General features: G+C 43.7%; 1 pseudogene; it reads left to right on the forward strand.

The window, feature by feature from the left end:
• The first annotated feature begins 457 nt into the window (after window positions 1–457).
• LOC138787630 (U1 spliceosomal RNA) lies at window positions 458–639 on the forward strand (annotated as a pseudogene).
• The last annotated feature ends 15,991 nt before the right edge of the window (window positions 640–16,630 follow it).

Below are 16,630 nucleotides of genomic sequence, written 5' to 3' on the forward strand. Positions count from 1 at the left end.
CATTAGAAATTTCCATAAGTAATATATCAAAAAATAATTTTGGCTGGACTTGTCCTTTAACTTCTGAACAATATGAACAAAAAACTTGTAGGAAGATTGTCATAATTCGGCCTCAGCTAGATAATTTCCAAGCATGGGGCATGTGCATCAGTTCAAAAATATATTTAGTCCATCCCCTCCATATTCTTGTAGAATATACCTATCATATCAGTGTACAGAAACTGGCACTGAAAACTAAGCACTGAAGTGAAGGGCAGCACCACCAGATGATTGGCAGGAAAAAGGATCCAGTGTAGCTCCAGAGCAGATAAAACAATACATTATTGTGATCAAAGTTTGCATAAGCTTACTAACTAACACCAATGCTTTTAGGGCAGTAAGACAACCTAAGCATAGCTATAGTCCGTTTTAAAAACAGATGTAAAAAGGACATTCCGACCAATCTGCTAGTGTGGACAAAGTTAACAGATATGTAAAATACTTGATCACTAAGGTGGTTCTCCCTGGGTGAGGCTCATCCATTGCACTCCGGGTGTGCTGACCCCTGCTATTTCCCCAAATGCGGGTAACTCGACTGCATAATTTGTGGTAGTGAGGGGAAAAAAAAAGAAAAGAAAAACAGATATGTAAAGTTGCTTTATAAGACTGCTGGTATAGCATAGTTAACCCCTCTAACAGCTTAGTTGCTCAGACTACATACCTTTTTACAGTTTCTTCATACACCCTCCTGTGTCTCGGATATGTAGGTTCATAATTTGACAACTTAGTTAACAGATTTGACATCAGTTTTAAGGAGTGCATGTCGGGTGATTTAATTACACAATAAGGACGTGTGAATGTTTTGCACTATGGGGCATGTATGTCTGATAAATACCCCTTGACTTTATAATCATGCCCAAAAACTGATCATTTTTATGAAGAAGAATACGTTCACGACTATTAACTTAATTGTCAGAGAACTATAAACCTATATATCTTGGTTACAAAAAGACATATCAAGAAACTGTAAAAAAATGTGTGGTGTGCTATTAAATGAAATTAACATCTCATTTTTTGGGGAGGGGGGTGTTAACTACAGGTCCACTGTTTTTCAAATCTGACCTGTTTCACTTTGTGTTAATAACTTTGTGATGCTTTAACTTATCCAAGTAATTCTTACTTACATTTGTTGAAAAACTTCAAACTTTCGTAAAAACATGGACACTGTATTTTTTTTTTACCCCTTAGTGACCCTGTACCTGGGATTGCAGCTATTAGCTGATGTGGTCTGGTTGGCTGGTTGACTAATTAACCATTTAAATGCCGCTGTCAAAACTGACAGTGACATTTAAAGGGTTTGTTTAACTATCTGCAAAAAATAAAAACTGGCTTTGTGTCTAAGGCTTCTCTAAATATCCCTGCAAAGTTTCGCTGCTATATGACCTTTTTTGTGGCTGCTGTGGAGCTGTTCCCTATCCTCCATATTCTACTGAGGCCAGCCTTCCTTGCGTATCCATGCCAGCCCCCTCAGTAACGCCCACTGCTGCTAAGACAGCCCACTCCTCAACTCAATGAGGCTATTAAGATCAGCCCAGAATATCACATCACACAACCCAACAGACATCCCACAGCCCCTGCTGCCTCAGCCTGCAGAGGGAAGGTAAACATGGCACAGTGACTTATCAGCACCTGAGAAAGCTGGGTGCCTGCCTGTGTGAATCAAACTGAAGGTCATAAGTTTTATGTTATTCCTGCACATGCTTTCATCAGTTGGATAATTGTGATCTTATAACAACATGGCGATAGAGACAGAAAGAGAGCAAGATTTAGAGAGATAGCAGGAAATGGACAGACAGAAAAGCGGGAGGGTGAAGTAAGAGGCAGAGAGTCAGGTGAAAAGAGATGCAAATATACAGAGATAATAATGCACTTCTTGATAACAACTACCCAACTTTACCAGGTGCTGATAAACCAAGCTTACAAAGTAGTCAGAACTACATCCACTCACAGGAATTAGGATGATTTAGGACGATGTCTGCACCTAGGAAAGCAGGGTGATGTACAGTGTGCACTAAGTAACACCTCACTCTTTCCCTCTTTTCTCACACTTAACCCTTCTCTGTCTCTCCATTTCCTGCTATCTCTGAATAGCTTACCCTCTAAAAAAGCACCCTGCTTTCCCAGGTAGCAAAGTTGTGCAAATAACTGTCAGTAACAGACAAATATATGATAGGTAATTCCACTGGCACATAGGAAAGTAGAGGACTTGCCTGTGTGAAGCAAATAGACGTTTACTGTAGAGGAGAAAGTGCAAAGGCTTTACTGAGATTGATATGAGAAATTCCATTGGGTCAGCATAAGTGTCAGTGTCTCAGTGCATCAGTGTCTCAGACTGCCTGGTTATTAGCCAACAAGCACCATATGACTGGAGAGAGACTAGGGCCAGTAAGAATTTACAGGACAACTGATGCATATTAGCCATGGGAAAGGGGGATGGCTTAAAAGGCAGGACAGAGAATACCCAGCCAAGTGCAGTGATGGCAGGAGCTAGAGATAAGGGAGGAGGAGGGGGGGTCGACAATAATTGAAAAAAAAAAAACAAGAACTACAGAACTTCCTGGGCAGCAGCTGAGAGCAGAAAAGTGTCTGAAAACAACAAAATGGATTAAACCTCCATGAGTCATGTATATGTTGGGGGGAAAGAAATAGAAATGTGGGTAAATGTTTTTTTTTTTAGTGCAGTTAAATGGCATGTCTAGTGTGTGGGGGGGGGTGTATCTGCTTTTCACAGTGGAATCCTGAGTACCTCATATGGGCTGATTCCTGCTCAGCAGTCGATTTACTAGGGGCTTCAGCAGCGCTTAATAATCAAGCACCAAGTCCATGGATCAATGCTGTATATATACACTCATCGGCCACTTTATTAGGTACACCTGTCCAACTGCACGTTACCACTTAATTTCTAATCAGCCAATCACATGGCGGCAACTCAGTGCATTTAGGCATGTAGACATGGTCAAGACAATCTCCTGCAGTTCAAACCGAGCATCAGTATGGGGAAGAAAGGTGATTTGAGTGCCTTTGAACGTGGCATGGTTGTTGGTGCCAGAAGGGCTGGTCTGAGTATTTCAGAAACTGCTGATCTACTGGGATTTTCACGCACAACCATCTCTAGGGTTTACAGAGAATGGTCCGAAAAAGAAAAAACATCCAGTGAGCGGCAGTTCTGTGGGCAGAAATGCCTTGTTGATGCCAGAGGTCAGAGGAGAATGGGCAGACTGGTTCGAGCTGATAGAAAGGCAACAGTGACTCAAATAGCCAACCGTTACAACCAAGGTAGGCAGAAGAGCATCTCTGAACGCACAGTATGTTGAACTTTGAGGCAGATGGGCTACAGCAGCAGAAGACCACACCGGGTGCCACTCCTTTCAGCTAAGAACAGGAAACTGAGGCTACAATTTGCACAAGCTCATCGATATTGGACAGTAGAAGATTGGAAAAACGCTGACTGGTCTGAAGAGTCTCGATTTCTGCTGCGACATTCAGATGGTAGGGTCAGAATTTGGCGTCAACAACATAAAAGCATGGATCCATCCTGCCGTGTATCAACGGTTCAGGCTGGTGGTGGTGTCATGGTGTGGGGAATATTTTCTTGGCACTCTTTGGGCCCCTTGGTACCAATTGAGCATCGTTGCAACGCCACAGCCTACCTGAGTATTGTTGCTGACCATGTCCATCCCTTTATGACCACAATGTACCCAACATCTGATGGCTTTTTTCAGCAGGATAATGCGCCATGTCATAAAGCTAGAATCATCTCAGACTGGTTTCTTGAACATGACAATGAGTTCACTGTACTCAAATGGCCTCCACAGTCACCAGATCTCAATCCAATAGAGCATCTTTGGGATGTGGTGGAACGGGAGATTGGCATCATGGATGTGCAGCCGCCAAATCTGCTGCAACTGTGTGATGCCATCATGTCAATATGGACCAAAATCTCTGAGGAATGCTTCCAGCACCTTGTTGAATCTATGCCACGAAGAATTGAGGCAGTTCTGAAGGCAAAAGGGAGTCCAACCCGTTACTAGCATGGTGTACCTAATAAAGTGGCCGGTGAGTGTATGTACCCCATTGATGTTTATAAGCGTTTAGTGCATTGCTCATACGAGTCCCCTAGGGGAAATAGAGGTTACTGTAAAAAAAAAAAAAAAAAAAAAAAAAGTTTATTAACCCCTTAACGACATCGGGCGTACGTATACGCCCCCGCAGGGTGGGCTTTAACGCAAACAGGCGTATACGTACGCCCAATGTTTCCCCGATCGCTGTGTGTTCACACACAGCGGTCGGGGAAGATGGCCTGCTATAATGTATAGCAGGCCATCTCTGCTCGTCGGCACGGGGGGTGATTAAACCCTCCCGTGCCGACGATCGCTGCTATATGCTGATCAATACAGATCAGCATATAGCAGCTGAAAACAGCTTTCCGGGTCATCGGTGACCCGGTGGCCCGGAAAGCAATGGCGATTGGTGCTGTCCCAGATAGCACCAATGGCCATTAGTGTCCCCAACAAAGATGGCGCCGATGCCACCCCCACGATCGCCGTGATAGGCTGGCCAGTACCGGCCGGCCCATCATGGCGATCTAACTGTAAAAAACAGTGTTGCCGAGTTCTGCACCCCTCAGCTAGGTAGCTGAGAGGTGCAGAACAGGTGTGTGTGGTGCAGGTGTACCATACTCACCTGATCTGGCCGTCCGGAGCGAAGATCTTTGGTCTGCGCCGTCCTCGCGTCTTCTTCGCGTCGCTTCCGGGTTCGTTCGTCCAGCGTCGGAAATCTTCGGAAACACTCGGGTCTTCTTGCTCGGCGGGCCTCGGTAATCTCCGGCAATCTTCTCTCTACTGCCCCCTAGCGGCTGATCAGGGAATATCATTCACTGATCAGTTGCTTTGGGTTAAAAAGATTTATTTTATTTTTTTTCCCCAATTTTTTTTTTTTTACTTTTTTTGCGCCCTAACGCCGCTGAGTACTGATCAGCATTGCACGTAAGTGCGCCACTGATCAGCAACTCCTCCTTTTTGGTGTAGGAGCATTTTTCCCCCCTATATCCTACCGCCACTGTCTGCTGAAAAGTTCCGCACATAAGTGTGGTATTTATCAGCAGCTCCTTTCTTGGCGTAGGGATATTATTTTCTTACTGTCAAAAAAACTTAAAAAACACTACATTACACTACACTACATGAAATAAAGTTTTACAATAAACATTTACATACCCCATATACTAGTCCCCGTATAAAGATGGCCCCCAGGGTGTTTTCGGCGTCAGACGCATATGCTATTATTGCCTCCAACGACGAAACAGCCAGAGAGAATGAATCCTTCTTTCCTCCATTCATCTTCATCCTCATCATCATCATCATCATCATCATCCAGTGATGTGTCTGGGGGTAGCGTAGCGTACGCTGCCCCGCAGACACGTCTTTTCCGCCAGTACCGTCCCAATAAGAGATCACGGTATGGCGTGAAATTCTACAAACTCTGTGACAGTACCTCAGGGTACTCTTACAGATTTAGGGTAGGTGCATACTGCGGAATGGCGAAGGATAACCCTTTGTGCATTCCGCAGCTGGCACCTGCCGGCGGACTGATGCAGGCGTGCGTCTCCGCCCGTGTCATAGACTCCATCCTATGCACGGGCGGATTCCGTTGTCCGTCCAAAGAATTGAACACGTTCATTCTTTGGACAGAGGGCAGAATCCGCCTGTGCATAGAATGGAGTGTGACACGAGCGGAGACGCACGCCAGCATCAGTCCGCCGGCGGGTGCCAGCTGCGGAATGCACAAAGGGTTATCCTTCACCATTCCGCAGTGTACATGTACCATTACAGTGTAAGAAGGAAGGGACACCCGAATCCAGCCCCAGATGCCCCCAGATAAACCCACTCCCCCCCCCCCCTCCCGTCCTCAGAGTTAGTGGGGAGATCGGCCGGGAACTGATCTTCCCACTGCTGGATAAAGGTTACCACCTGTACGGGGATAACTTTTATACCAGCACCCCCCTCTTCTGGTCTCTCGCTGCCCGAGCTACTGTAGCTTGCGGCACAATCCGAAAATATCAGAAGCAGTAATAAAGCCATAATATTTAGCAGCCATGGAGCGGACCCAGCGCTTCTGGATATGAAGGACCCAGGTGACGTCCCCCACACTGGAAAACAGGAGACCCCAGAAAAAGTGCAGAGTGTGGCGTAACAGGGGGATCAGGAAGGACACCATTTTCCTGTGTGACACCTGTCCTGATCACCCCGGCCTCTGCATACTGGATCGCTTCAAGGCGCACCACACGTCACTGGGGTTCTACATTATCTAAATTCTGTCCCTTATTCCTATTTCAGGGGTCACGCTGATCTGGGGATTGTTCTGATCGCCATTATGGAGTCAGGAAGGAATTTTTCCCCTGTGATAAAGCTACTGTCGTCTGCCTCACTAGGGTTTTTTGCCTTCCTCTGGATCAACACAGGTTGAATTTGATGGACACCTGTCATTTTCAACCTTATAAACTAATAATTGGCCTAATACCCCCAAATAAATTAGAATTGTCCCTTTTCCCCAGCTAAGTAGGTATGGCCGCCATTCCCATTAGAGGATGCCATGATGCAATTACAGAGCCTTTGTGCTGCCGGGACAGAAGAAAACCCCCACAAGTGACCCCATTCTGGAAACAACACCCCATAAGGAATCTAACAAAGGGGGCAGCGGGGATATGGCCCCCTGGTGACGGCCACATTTGGGACGTGAAAATAAAAAAAAATTATTTTTTATTTTCACGGCACATGTTCTACATATGTGTATATCACCAGTGGGGTCCATATGCTCACTGCACCCCTCGTTAGATTCCTTATGGGGTGTAGTTTCCATAATGGGTTCACTTGTGGGTGGTTTCTACTGTCCTGGCAGCACAGGAGCTTTGTAAATGCGACATGGCCTCCATCCTCCATTCCAGCCTCTAAATGGCGCTCTGTCCCTTTGGTGGCTTGCCTTGTGCCAATATGGCACATTATGTCCACATGTGGGGTATTTTCGTACTCAGGGGAAGCTACCCTACACGTTTTGTGTTCACTTTCTTTTTTAACCCCTTGTGGAAAAGGAAAAAAATCAAGGCTAGACCAACATTTAGTGTAAAAAATGTTTAATTTTTACACTAAATCATTGATCTTGTCTTGATTTTTTCATTTTCACAAGGGGTTAAAAGATTAAAAAAAAAAAACACTAAATGTGTAGAGCAATTTCCCCTGAGTACGGGATTCCGAGGGCCTTGTTGCATTTAAAAGGCCCCTGTGTTGCCAAGACAGTTGAACCCCCCACAAGTGACCCCATTATGGAAACTACACCCCTTAGGGAATGTAACAAGGGGTGTAGTGAGCATATGGACCCCACTGGTGACGGGCACAAATGTGGAACAATATGGCGTGAAAATTAAATATAAAATTTTTTACACTATAATGTTGGTTTAGCCTTAAATTTTTCATTTTCACAAGGGGTTAAAAGAGAAAAAAAACACACAAAATGGGTAGAGCAATTTCCCCTGAGTCTGTAAATACCCCACATGTGGACATAAAGCGCCATGTGGGTGCAGGGCAAGCCTCCGAAGGGAAGGAGCGCCATTTGGATTTTGGAGGCTGGATTTGGCCAGAATGGATGATGAACGCCATGTCGCATTTACAGAGCCCTTGTGCTGCCAAGACAGTGGAAACCCCCCACAAGTGACCCCATTCTGGAAACTACACCCCTCAAAGAATCTATCAAGGGGTGCAGTGAGGATATGGACCCCTTGATGACGGCCACATTTGTGCCGAGAAAGTGAAAAAATGAAAATTTTCCCTTTCACGTCACATTGTTCCACATTTGTGCCCATCACCAGTGAGCATATGCTCACTGCACCCCTTGTTAGATTCCTTGAGGGGTGTAGTTTCCAAAATGGGGTCACTTGTGGGGGGTTTCCAGTGTCTTGGCAGCACGAGGGGTCTGTAAATGCGACATGACCCTTGAACTCCATTCCAGTAAAATCCAGCTTGCAAAGGCCAATTGGCGCTCCTTCCCTTTGGAGGCTCGTCCTGCGCCCACTTGGCACTTTATGTCCACATGTGGGGTATTTCTGTACTCGGGAGAAACTGCGCTACACCTTTGGTGTTTTTTTTTCTTTTATCCCCTTGTAAAAATGAAAAATTAAGGCTAGAACAACATTTTAGTGTAAAAAATACAATTTTTCCTTTTTTACACCACATTGTTCTGAAAATCTGTGAAGCACCTGTGGGGTCCAAATGCTCACCGCACCCCTTGTTACATTCCTTGAGGGGTCTAGTTTTCTAAATGGTGCCCCTTTAGGGGTGTTTTTAATGTTTTGGCACCCCAGAGCCTCTGCCAACCTGAAGTGGTACGGTCAAAAATAACCAAATATAACGGAGGCGTTGAAATTCACTGGGCGCTCCTTTATATCTGAGGCTTGTGGTTGAGTCAAATAGCGCAATAGGGCCACATATGGGGTATTTCTATAAACTGCAGAAACGGGGCAATCAATATTGGGGTGCATTTCTCTGCTGATAGGTTTATCATTATGAAAGATATTGGATTACAATAAAATCTCTGCACAGAAAATAAAAATTTTCAAATTTCTTACACACTTAGCTTTTATTTCGTGACTCCCCTAAAGGGTTAAAACACTTTCTGGATGTGCTTTTGCAGAGTTTGGGGGGTGCAGTTTCTGAAATGGGGTGCTTTGTGGGGCTTTCTAACATACAGGCCCCTCAAATACACTTTAAACCTGAACAGGTCCCTGAAAATATCTGATTTTGAAATTTTACAGAAAATTTGGAAAATTGCTGCTAATGTTTTAAGCTTTCTATTGTCTAAAAAAATGAAATATAGTTTAATAAATGCTGCCACCATAAAGTAGACATGTTGCTAATGCTATTTAATATATAATTTATGTGGCATAACCATTTTCTGTATAAGCAGAAAGGTTTCAAAGTTTGAAAAATGCATTTTTTCAAAATTTTTCACGTTATTTTGGAGTTTTTCATAAAGATTCGTTATGAGTATCGACTCCATTTTACTGGAAATGTGAAGTTCAATATGTCACGAGAAAACAATCTCAGAATCAGCCAGATAGGTAAAAGCATCCCGAAGTTATTAATGACTAAAGTGACACAGGTCATATTCATAAAATTTGTCCCTGTCCTTAAGGCCATTTCAGGCTCTGTCCTTAAGGGGTTAATCAAGAAAAAAAAAAATCCCATAAAATGCTGAAATCACCCACCTTTTCCTATTTTATTAATAGAAAAAAAATACACATAAAGATTGAGCAACAACTCCTGGACTGGCAGCTACCCTTTTGTTACTGGATAAACAACAGAAAACTTTTATTAGATGCCTTGTGCGGCTGAGGGTCTTGTAACTCTTTCAAGCATGCAAGATATATGTCCCTTGCTCCTTATTCCATTCCTTGAGATCTCTGGTATCCGGTTTTATTTGGTGTTCATCTAGACCTAGAATAGCTTTCAAAACACTTTGTGAGGGTGTGTGCACACTACGGAATATCCGCGTATAACCCGCAACGTATTCCGTCGCTCGTACCAGCACGCAGCGGTGCGCTTTTACGCCTGTGCCATAGACACTATGACAGTGTATGATAGTGACATGTCATTTCTTTCGGCAGAATCCGCCCATGCATAGAACGGTGTCTATGGCACGGGCGGAGATGCGCGCCAGCGCGTGCGGGTACGAGCAACGGGATACGCTGCGAGTTATACGCGGGAATTCCGTAGTGTGCACACACCCTAAGTCAGACACTGGAAGAGGTATAGGCCTGCCAGATGTACAATGTTATTATACGGCTGTTCACCTCACTCGAATAGTTGAATGGCTGAGACAACCCCCATAAAAACATTGAGTAGCTATTGAGGACCACCTCTCCCCCTTAGACAGTTAGTCCTTCAAGACCACAGTTCACCACATTTCTACCAAACTCCCTTCCTTGCTGACCAAGGTCACTTATGATTTTTGGCTTGCAAATAATAAATCTTTTGAATTCCTGTCCCATCTTTCGCATTGTCCCCATTGTCCCCTTTTACAAAACAGAGACTCACTGGATTTCTCAACCCATTTGACAAAGTCTCCCTATCCCCTCTCTCTTCATCTCAGCACACAACCTTTATACTGGCTGTTCCCAGAGGGACTGCTTCCAACAAAGAGGTGTGCCAGATCACCAATTGGCCAAAACTAGACTTCACTTATACTAGATTGCCTAACTCAATCAACTCCTTCAGTAACCAAAACCACCCCATCCAACTTGGTTTGAGAAATTGCTTCCACAAGTGAAGCGCCCTAAGAAACTTCTATGTTCAAGGGTGCATTCACACGTACAGGATCTGCAGCAGATTTGATGGCGCAGATTTAAAGCTGCAGAATTGCTTTGAATCTGTGCCATCAAATCTGCTGCAGATCCTGTACGTGTGAACGCACCCTTAAAAACACCTCCTGGAAGAAACTCCCTCTGATAATACCTCATGCACCTTCTTACAAGTCTGGGAAAAGGACCTTGGGGTCACCTTTACAGAGCTTATGATTGTATCCATTACCTTGCAGTCTAATGCATCTAGAGGTGAGTTTAGGAGCAGCAAGAATGGATTTAAAGTCCTTTTCTTCAGCTAGAGATGAAAGTGTGGAACACTACTAGAGCCATCTTAAGGGTAATTGTTACTGGCTTGATAATTAGAAACTAGATTTGCATTTCCAGGGAAATACATAGTTCTTGAAAAGAGCGCCCTTTTACCAGTGACTTCCCTTAAAGAGAAACTTTAACCCTGGGTGCCATCCCTTTAAAGGCGATATATAGAAGAAAATTCCCGGCACTCGCAGATTCAAATGCAATGATTTTTATTCCATAAATGGATAAAGTTCACACAGGACACGTTTCGGCTTGTCCATATAGCCTTTCTCAACTGACACAGTTGAGAAAGGCTATACGGACGAGCCGAAATGCGTCCTGTGTGAACTTTATCCATTTATGGAATAAAAATCATTGCATTTGAATCTGCGAGTGCCGGGAATTTTCTTCTATATATCACGTTTGGAGACTGCTACTCTCCTATCCACTAGCACCGCACCTAGTGGAAATGCCGACCATACTACATTGAATCCCTTTAAAAACGACATGGGTCCCTTTAAGAGCGACCTGGGTCCCGTCCCTTTAAGAGCGACCTGGGTCATGTCCCTTTAAGAACGACTTGGGTCCCGTCCCTTTAACAGCGACTTGGATTCCTTAAAGGGACCCAGGTCGTTCTTAAAGGGGCCTAGGTCGCTCTCAAAGGGACCCAAGTCCCTTTAAGAGGAACATGCGTCCCGTCTGTTTTAGAGCGACTTGGGTCCCGTTCCTTTAAAAGCGACCTGGGTTCCTTTAACCCCTTAGTGACCGCCACTAATGGGCTTTATTCCGTTGCGTATGCCTTTTAACGGCGTACGCATCAGAATAAATTACCGCCCGGCGGCTGCAGGACGGGGAATCAGCGGTCAGTGTGACCGCTCACACACTCCTGTAACTGCCCGGAGCGGAGGATTCTCCGCTTCGGGCAGTTTAACCCGATAAATGCCGCTGTCAAACCATGACAGCGGCATCTAACGGGTCCCGGTGGATCCCACTCGGTGCCGTGGGTCACTTACGTGATCGCGATCTCCCGCGGCGCCGTCCTGTCCTCCGATGTCTCCATGGTGATCCCGGGGTCCTAATGAAGGTCCCCGGGGTCACCATGGAGATGCCTGATGCTGACAGGTGTGGCTGTGACTATTGCCTGTCAGCATGAGGCATGATACAATACATTGCAGTACATCAGGTACTGCAGTGTATTGTATCAGTGATCTAAGTATTTTACACTAGTGTACAGTAATGTACACTAGTGTAAAAGTAAAAAAAAAAGTGCACCAAACACAACACAACCCCCCACAATAATAAAGATTCATTACATTCCCTATACCCAATAAAACGTGCCATAAAAGTGATCAAAAACACAAATCCTATACATATTTGGTATTGTTATGTCCGTAATCTATAAAACTATATCAATAATTATATCGCACAACACGCGCTGTAAAAAAAAAAAAAACAGTACCAGAATAGTTGTATTTTATCAATCCACTTTAGAAAATACGTCATAAAAGAGATCAAAAAGTCATATACATATAAAACTTGGTATCAATAGAAACTACAGATCTTCCCGCAAAAAATAAGCCCCAAACCAGCTTTTGTGGGTTTTTGCTAGGAATATAGTTTCTATTGCGCCAAAGTGATAATAGTTAAAAAAAAATCTATACAAATGTGGTATCACCGTGACCGTAGTGACCCAGAGAATACATGTATTATGGTATTAGTGACTGCTGATACGGATTTTTATGGCAATCACTAATGGGCTCTATTCTGCTGCTATCAGCTCTTTATGGCGATGGTGCAGAATAGTGCAGCGGTGCCGGTAATGCCCGTCGCCACCCCCAGAATGCCCGTCGCCACCCCAGATAGCCAGTAAACACCCCTAGATTTCCCGTAACCACCCACATATTGCCTGTAACTAAAATGACACTCCTTCCCTTCTGAGCCCTGCTGTGTGCCCATACAGTGGTTTATGCCCACATATTGGGTACCATTGTACTCAGGAGAAGCTCCGTTCCAAATGTTGGGGTGCTTTTTCTCCCCTGTTCCTAGTGAAATTGAAAAATTTCAAACTAAACAAACATGTTATTGGAAAAATTCAATTTTTTTCTTTTTTACTGTCTAATTTTGAATACTTTCCTCCAATACCTGTGGGGTCAAAATGCTCACCACACCCCAAGATAAATTCTTTGAGGGGTGCACTTTCCTAAATGGGGTGACTTTTGGGGGGGTTCTATTCTGCAGACATTACAGGGGCACTGCAAATGCACCTGGCGCTTAGCATTTTCAGTGCATGATTTTTCTGAAGAAGTTTCATATTGGCACTCCCTTCCTTCTGAGGCCTGCTGTGTGCCCATACAGTGGTTTACGACCACATATGGGGTACCGTTCTACTCAAGAGAACCTGCGTTACATATATTAGGGTGAGTATTCTCCCCTCTTCCTTGTGAAATTGAGAAATTTCAAACTAAATGAACATATTATTGGACAGATTCAATTTTTTCATTTTTACCGTCTTTTGAATACTTTCCTCTAATACCTGTGGGGTCAAAATGGTCACCACACCCCAAGATGAATTCTTTGAGGGGTGTACTTTCCTAAATGGGGTGACTTTTGGGGGGGGGGGTTATTCTGCTGGCACTACAGGGGCACTGCAAGTGCACCTGGCGCTCAGAAACTTCTTCAGCAAAATCTGAACTGGTAATGCTAATAGGCGCTCCTTCCCTTCTGAGCCCCGCTGTGTGCCTATACAGTGGTTTACGCCCACATATGGGGTACCATTGTACTCAGGAGAACCTGCGTTACAAAATTTGGGGTGCATTTTCTCTCATGTTTATTATGAAAATGAGATACTTTAATCTTAACAAATATATTATTGGAAAATTTCTATTTTCCATTTTTTTCCGGCCTAATTGTGAATACTTTCCTCCAGCCCTTGTAGGGTTTAAACGCTCATTATACCCCTAGATTAATTCTTTAAGGTGTCTAGTTTCCAAAATGGGGTCACTTATGGGGGTTTCCAGTATACAATCCTTCTAAATCAACTTAAAAAAAGAACTGGACCCTAAAAAAAAAAATCAGTTTTGGAAATTTTATGAAAATTTCATAATTTGCTGATACACTTCTAAGCCCCGTAACACCCTAAAAAAGTTAAATAGGTTTACGAAATGAAGCCAGAATAAAGAGGACATATTGGTAATGTAACTTACTAACTAATTTATGTGATATGACTTTCTTTTTTTTAGAAGCAAAAAATTTCAAAGTTCGTACAATGCAAATTTTTCATATTTTGATGTTTTTCACAAAAAACACAAGACAGTGACCAAATTTTGCCACTAACATAAAGTACCATATGTTAGGAAAAAACAATCTCAGAATCGCTAGCATACGTTAAAGCATCACTGAGCTATAAGCGCATAAAGTGAGACAGGTTAGATTTTAAAAAAGGAGCCTGGTCATTAAGGTCCAAATGGGCTTGGTCCCTAAGGGGTTAAGAGTGATATGGCTCTCGTCCCTTTAAGAGCGACTTGGGTTTCTTTAAGAGTACTTGGGTACTTATAATGGTAAAGATCATTGCTGGGTTACCATGACAATTTTACTCATGTCAGGGAGACAAAATCGTTAAGGACCTTCTATATATTACATCTTCTATTGGCCAATAGTGGACATGTGACTGAGTGGATGTTGTGATACATTGCCTGACAAGACCTTAGAATTTCTATTGGCTGCTATATTTCAGCTATTTGCATATGTGCTGTGATTGGCTGTTAGCATTTACAATGTGGCCATTATTTCCAATGGGCCATTATTTTCTATGGGAAATTAAAGGTCTTTAAACGTAAATTTCCTAAAAACGACAAATGCGATCGAAACGAAAAATAGATAGCACACCTCACACCGCCAAGGGCTTCAAAACGCTGTTCGGGCTGTATTATGCACAGAAAAATGTCTGGAAGAAGAAACGGAAGAAGAATACGGATTACAATATAGTGCTTTTCAAGTACTATAATAAGGCAGATCAGGTAAGAGATCAGAAGATGGAATGATACTATTTGGGACTTGAATATATAGTTTGTTTTGTACTGAAATTAAACGTGGGAACATTTATTTGACAAAGCACAGCATAATTTATACTTCTATATAGGAGAAACAGTAGACCGGACCTACACCAAATCACCATGCATAGTCAAGTAGCTGAAAGCCTATATAACGGGGTGCTCTCTCGAGGAATGCAGCAGCAGCAATATAGTACAGTTCCAACAAGAGAGAAAAGGAGAGGCACTCACCGTATAAAATCTTCTTTATTGAATGCCTTTAAAACATGATCCAGGGAGTGTAGCAGACAGCGTGGGACGCTGAACAGCAGCTAGGTGTTCGGTGTCCCACGCTGTCTGCTACACTCCCTGGATCATGTTTTAAAAGCATTCAATAAAGATGATTTTATATGGTGAGTGCCTCTCCTTTTCTCTCTTGTTGGAACTATAATTTATACTTCCCTATTGTCCATATTGGCAGCACAACAGATGGTGTGTCTCCGCCCCTGTGTAGTCACAAAAAACAAGACTCCACGCCCTCCAGTATAACTATCCCCACCAACATCCTCTCACTGAATTTTTTTTTTTTCTTGTCCCTGTACCTAGGGAGAGAATGCACAGCATGTAGACTGTGCAGTTTTTCTTTATGACCAGGATAGGGTTACTTATCTGCCCTTCCTGGCGGTTTTCTTTGTTGGGAGCTTTCAGCTGACAGGATCTGTGTTGTTGGGCTCCAGGATCCTTAGGAGAGATGACTCAAGTGGTTTCCGTGGTTGTGATAAGCCATCACAGACGCCGGCGTCTTCTCCAAGCAGCCGGAAGTGGCAAAAAAAAAAAAAAACACCGCTTCAAAACAGTCTATCTCACACTAGATCTGTGACTGTATCAACCTATTCTATGCGGAGTCTGGCAAACAAGCCCCAGACTTTACCAGGACTCATTCAACCAGGGCTGTTTCCACCTCTTGGGCAGAAAGGAGCTCTGTTCCGTTGGACCAGATGTAATTAGTCTACATATTTCCTTTTCCATATGGTACACAGGGGCGGAGATACCCCATCTGTTGTGCTGCCAATAGAACAAAACATTAATATTCTTAAAGAGAACCTGTCACCCCCAGTGACAGGCTCACGACCTCCAGCTAAATCCCCTTATACTGAACTCATATCACCAAGTCCCGCTCCCGGGACGGAAATATCCTGGTCAGAAGCTGGTGCGCTGTGGTGATGGTCCGGCGTCCATAGAGAATGAATGGAGCCGGACTCATCTCTGCAGCGCGCGCACAGCTCCATTCATTCTCTATGGACGCCAGACCTATCTCCACAGCACGAGCACAGGCTTCTGACCAGGATATCTCTGGCAGAGAGACTCTGCGAGATAAGGTTAGTATAAGGGGATTTAGCTGGGGGTCAGAAGCCTGTCTCCTTTAATGTGAACAAGAGATGTAGACTTCAGACAGTATGTAAAATAGAATAGATGTAAAATCAATTATGATTGTAATACAAGACTAGTTGGTTTATGAAAAACCATAATAGGGGTGGAGAAACCTCTCCTGTTGAGAGCCATTTATAATATCATTCAAGGGCCATAAACTAGATGCTGCTACACACTGCAGCAGTGGCATAGTGTGCATTAAAGTATTACATACACCAAGTGGTGCCCTGGTAGCTTTAATTAACCCCTCAGTGGTACCCTGACAACTTCAAGAGCTGCATCAGAGAATCTGGGAGCCTAGATGTTCCTGGGTGGTAAAACTAACTATTAGTATCATAAGCCTTTGCCTGAAGGCCTTTTTTTGTAATTTTCAGACTGTGGGTTTGCATGCAAACTGTCATGGTGCATTTACAGAGATTTATCTGACAGATCTTTAAAGCCAAAGCCAGAGATTATAAACAGGGAACAGGTCCTAAAGGAAAGACTGAGA

The sequence above is a fragment of the Dendropsophus ebraccatus genome, chromosome 3 (genome assembly GCF_027789765.1).
Source record: "Dendropsophus ebraccatus isolate aDenEbr1 chromosome 3, aDenEbr1.pat, whole genome shotgun sequence".
NCBI lineage: Eukaryota > Metazoa > Chordata > Amphibia > Anura > Hylidae > Dendropsophus > Dendropsophus ebraccatus.